General features: G+C 44.5%; 1 pseudogene; it reads right to left on the bottom strand.

The window, feature by feature from the left end:
- Window positions 1-4,798: 4,798 nt before the first annotated feature.
- On the bottom strand, window positions 4,799-5,331 carry LOC110317444 (annotated as a pseudogene).
- Between the last annotated feature and the right edge of the window lie 461 nt (window positions 5,332-5,792).

Here is a 5,792-nt window from a genome sequence, read left to right on the forward strand (position 1 = left end):
GCTGTACAGAGAAACCCTGTCTCGAAAAATCAAAATAAAATAAATGCTAAAAAATCAAAGATTAGTGTGATTGTTTCAGATGTACTTTCAGACCATTTGTGATTGTGTACAATCTTGTGTCAGAGCACCTACCTGTAGGCTTACAACAGACATTCAGTTAGATGCTTGCCAGGCTGGACCCCCCACTCACTCTCTTCCATTTTCCATAACACCACATCCCAGTGAGAGTTTGGGCTGCTTCACCAAATGGTCCTGTGCATAGGCGGTGAGGAAGCCCAAACTCGAGTTTGTAATAAAGAAACCCTAATGTGATCACATCAGAAACGTGGTCCTTGGTGGTCTTTTGGGATTCACAAACGCTTCTTGGCACAACAGAGGCAGCAACTTGGGACAGTATCCAATCGTGTTCTTCATGGTCACATATTGCCAATGGTTAGCCATTTACTTGTTTGTTCATTCATTTTATGTTTTATGGAGACGGTCACATGTAGTCTAGGCTGGCCTCAAGCTTTCTATTCAGCTAAGAGAGGCCTTGAACTCTTCCTCCTCCTGCTTCCACCTCCCAAGTGTCAGGATTACAGGGATGTATGCACCAACATGTCTGACTTGATAAAAACTTTTTGTTTATTTTACTTATTTAACATCTATTTATTAAAAAATTTTAGACAATGTATTTTAGTGCTAGAACTGATGGCACTTAAATTCCAGTACTTTGGAGGTAGATGCAGGTGGATTGCTGCAAATTCAAGGCCAGCTCTGTCTATGTAGTGCATTCTAAGAAATTTAGAGCTACCTAGAGAGATTTTTAAGTTATGTGATTGTGTGATGCTCCTAGAGGCCAGAAGGGGGCACCAGATCCCTCAGAGCTGAAGATGCCAGTGTTCATGAGCCAAACTCTGAACCTCTGGTAGAGCAATAAATGCTAGTAACTACCGATCGTGTTTACCCTCAGAGGCCAGACACATTGGATCGCCCTGGAGCCAGAATAGCAATGTTTGCGAACCACTCAACGTAGGTGCTGGGACTCAAACTTGGGGCCTCTGAAAGAGAAGCAAGTGCTCTTACCTGATGGGAAATAGCTCCATACTCTATTGATTTTCTTGAAAAAATACTTTATTCATACTTAATTTTTAAATGTGTATGAATGTTTTGCCTGTATGTCTTTCTGTGCACCATGTGTGAGCCTGGATCCCACAGAGGCCAGAAGTGGGTCTTGGATACCCTAGAACTAGAGTTATAGATGGTTGTGAGCTTCCAAGCAGGAGCTAGGAATTAAGCCCTTTGGAAGAATTATCATTGCTCTTAACTGTTGAACTATCTATCTCTCTTTATTTTTAATTAGTGGGGAGAGAGGGGAGGGTATGTGCATATGACTGCAGGAGCACGTGACTGCAGGAGCACGTGACTGCAGGTGCACATGGAGACCAGAAGCATCAGAGTTGGAATTAAAAGCTATAAAAGTATTTTTGATTTTCTTGATAATATTCTCAACTTCAAAGCATACTGCTTTTTTTTTTTTTTTGGTTTTTCAAGACAGGGTTTCTCTGTATAACTCTGGCTGTCTTGGAACTCACTTTGTAGACCAGGCTGGCCTCGAACTCAGAAATCCACCTGCCTCTGCCTCCCCTGTGCTGGGATTAAAGGCGTTTACTGCCTTTGTATGTAAACCTAAGCCTAGTCCTGGAACCTTCTAGCCTCTGTATAATCTTATCTAGGTCTAGAATGTTTTCAGCCTCTGAGATTTACCTCTGAATAAGCGCACCCCTTTCTAGCTCTGGCTGGCTGGTTCAACTTAGCTATACTGGCTCAAATCCTGACTCAGTCTGACTGAACTGCTTGGCCTGACCTCATGCTAACTTTGGTAATATGTTCTTGTTTTTGTTTTTTGATACGGGGTTTCTCTGTGTAGCCCTGGCTGTCCTGGAACTCACTCTGTAGACCAGACTGGCCTCGAACTCAGAAATCCACCTGCCTCTGCCTCCTGAGCTCTGGGATTAAAGGCGTGCATCACCACTGCCTGGCTGGTAATATGTTCTTCTGGCTTCTCATTCTCTGGCTCGAGTTGTTTTCAACTGCATCTGGCTTGTTCTCTCTGCAGCCTGTCTCTGTAAAACTCTGAGTAAAGCTGCCTCCTCTCTCTCTGCACTGCTCCCTCAAGTAGCTACCCTCTCCTCTCTCTTCTTGTGAGCGTTGGGCGTATCCTATTCTGTCGAATCTTTCCCTGGTTCATCACTTTTTCTGCCACTTAATTAGACAGCACTTTCAAACCTGGCTGCTTCCTTCTACAAACTAACTTTGCCTTCATCGTTTGGGATTAAAGATGTGTATTAAGGGTGTGTCTGCATTCCAGCCAGAGAGATTAAAGTTGTATGATAAGTGCTGAGCCATACCACAACTAGAAACAGATTTTTTTTCCAGTAAATAACACAATCTTGGGGTTCACAATGTGGTCAAATATCCTGTAACAATAGGCAGTTGTGAACTGCCCAATTTGGGTGGAAGGAATTGAACTCAGGACCTATGAAAGAGCAGTATGTGCTCTCAACCACCAAGCCATCTTTCTATGCCTTTATTTATTTTAGAAACAGGGAATTATGTATCTCAGGCTGTTTCATTAAGTAATTAGGATGATGGTGAACATGCTCTTGCATCCACCTCCTGGGATTACAAATGTGTGCCACCAGACCTTATTGTCTCTGGTGCTGGGGACAGAACCATGCATGTGAAGGATTCATGCATGTTTCATGCATGTGAAGCATACGAGCTATCAGCTGAGTTACATCCCCCGCTCACCAGATTACAATGTAGGTGTGTGATTGTGCCTGTTCACATGTGTGGGAGTGTGCACATGCCATGGTGTACATGTGGAGGTCAAAGGACAGTCTTGGATATTGGTCCTTGTCATCCATTTTCTTTTCTCTCTCTCTCTCTCTCTCTCTCTCTCTCTCTCTCTCTCTCTCTCTCTCTCTCTTTCTTTTCTTTTTTTTTCTGAGACAGGGTTTCTCTGAATAGCCCTGACTGTCCTGGAACTCACTCTGTAGACCAGACTGGCCTCGAACTCAGAAATCCACCTGCCTCTGCCTCCCGAGTGCTGGGATTAAAGGCGTGCACCACCACGCCCGGCCTTGTCATCCATCTTATTTGACAGGATCTCTTGCTGTTCATGGTTGCTCAGGCAGATTAGCGGAGCCTGCAAGCTTCCAGGAATTCTCTGGCTTGTAGTTCTCGTATCTTCTTAGAGCCACCGGGATTACAGATGCATACAGATACATTCCAGGTTTTACATGTGTTTAAGGAATCCAAACTCAAGCCCTCAGGTGTCCCACTGAGCCTCAGTTTGTGACTTTGGGGGGCTTGTTTGGGGGTCTCTCACTAAGTAGCCTTGGTTGCCTGGAGCATGTTACATAGACCAGTCTGCCCTCAAATTCATAGAGATCTGCCTGCCTCTGCTTCCTAAGTGCTAGGATTGAAGGCCAGTTCTCAGCTTGCAATGTTTAGATGTACCATTTGAATTTTCTTGGTTTTGAACTTTTGAGATAGAGTTTCATGATGCAGCTCTGGCTGTCCTGAAACTCCATAAGTAGGCCCGGCTTTCGTGGAACCTGAAACAACCGGCCCTGCCTCTATCTCATGTGTGCCACGATTATCATATGCAACCATGCCAGGTTTTAAAAATTACCTTTTTTTTTTTTTTTTTTTGCCAGACGTGGTGGCACATGTTTTCAATCCCAGCCCTCAGGAGACAAAGGTAGGTAAATCTTTTTGTAGCCAGGTACGGCTTCCAATGGCAGGATTGTGTTACATATGATTGGTTGTTGGCCAAGAAGTTCTTGTGGAGATCCCTAAACAACCCAGGTTGGTACTAGGCCAGAGGGTCTCTCTCTGAAAATTGACAGTGAGCCCCTGTTGCCGAGGACAACATCTACACAACTCATTGAACGTAAAGAGGTCAAGCTGGTGTGGGCTTGGAGCCTTCACCNCTACATAGACCACCTCAGCCACAAACCCCTCCACCTTCTACCTGTCCTGCCTGCAAGATGTGCTGGGGCAACCATGGCATAGAACTTGGGGGACAGCCTACCAATGTTAGGTTTAACTTGAGGCTCGTGTTAGGGAGCCCATGCCCTACACAGTTTGGATAGCCCACAACCTAGGGTAGAAACGAATACGACTGGTCAAAAAAGAAAATCAATGAAGTGATTCCTGGTGATATTCAGCTGTTCTCATAGATCAATGCCTCATCCAGTCGTTGTCATCAAAGAGTTGCCTCTTGCAGCAAACAGGAGCAGGTGCAGAGACCACAGCCAGACATTATACCGAGAGAACTAATTGAAGGGTTCTGTTGGCTTCTCCCTGCAGAGGCCAGGGAGTCCTATGGAAGAGGAGGAGGAAAGACTGGGAGTCAGGGGATGGAGAACACAGGACAGCATGGCCCACGGAATGGAGTAAGCAGGGCTCACATGGGCTCGGAGTCTGGAACGGCAAGTGTGGGCCTACATGAGCCTGCGCTAGGCCCTCTGGGGCATGTTACATGGTGTGGCTGTTAGCTTGGTGTTTCTATGAGACTCTCAACAACAGGAGCAGGTGCACCCCTAACTCTCCTGCCTGCTCCCGAGACCCCTCCTCCTTCTTCTTCTTTTTTTTTTTTTTAGTTTTTTTTTTAATTAAAAAAATTATATGAACAATCCTGAAGAGGTCAAAGAGCTTTCAACGTTATGGCCCTCAACTCACAGTAACTTGTATAATTTAATACATGAAAACCAAGAGCACACACAGGAAGTTGTTTTGTGATTTCTCTTCATTTTGATTGTATTGCTTTCCTGTCTTTTGGAGGAAAGATTTTGACTTCAAAAGTAACAAAATATGTGAGAAGGGAATTTACAGCCTTCAGCTCTAAATGGTACTCTTGGGCGATTTTCTCAGCAGTTCAAGTTTCTGGAAAGAGTTTATGGTTATTGAGAAGGGTCAATGCCTCTACAACAGTAATCTTGCCTCTGGGAATGTCCATGATATTCTTATCAAAGTGACCGTCTATCGGCAGTCTGAATTCCTTTGGTTCTTGTTGTGGTTCAACTTTTACCAGCAAGGAGGATCTTTGGAATCGGCACATACATCTCTTAGCAATGACAGCAGCTTGTTATCTTTTCTAGAAGTTGTTATCTTTTCTAGAAACAGCTTCTTCGATTTCTGGAAACTGATTCAGGTGCTCCTGCAGGAGGCTGCGGGTGGAAGGGTGCTTGGGCACCATATCTTGCTGATCTCCCGCTCGCTTCTCCACGTTGAAGTTCCTGAAGGCGCGGGTCACGCGAGCCCCCATCTCTACATCATGATGTCCTTAGTTCACCGAGACTCTTTCTTCTATCATGTCGTCTTATCCAGTGCCAACACAAGGGCTTTTGCCATGTCTTATTGTACCTTGTTTTGTCCTGTTCGGTTCTCATCTCTTGGAGGGGGGAGTGGATCTGGGTAAAGGGGATGTGGGGGCAGGAGAAGCTGGGAGAAGTGAAGAGAGGGGAAACCACTGTTGGGATATATTGTATGAGTGAAGAATCTTTTTTCAACTAAAGAAAGAGAGAAAAAGAATGTGGCTGTGTTTAAATAAAAATGTAACAGAACTGCATGTATAACAGCACTGAGTTTTTGTGGGAAATATATTTTTGGAGGGCTATGGAAGAAAAATAAACCAAGTCCTAGCAGAGCTCTTAGTTGACCCACAGACTTTGCTCTATTTCTGTATAATAGGTGCTAGAATAGGCAGTGTGTGCAGGCTTTTTTTTTTTTTTTTTTTTTTT

Source organism: Mus pahari, chromosome 2 (assembly GCF_900095145.1).
Source record: "Mus pahari chromosome 2, PAHARI_EIJ_v1.1, whole genome shotgun sequence".
NCBI classification, from domain to species: Eukaryota; Metazoa; Chordata; class Mammalia; order Rodentia; family Muridae; genus Mus; species Mus pahari.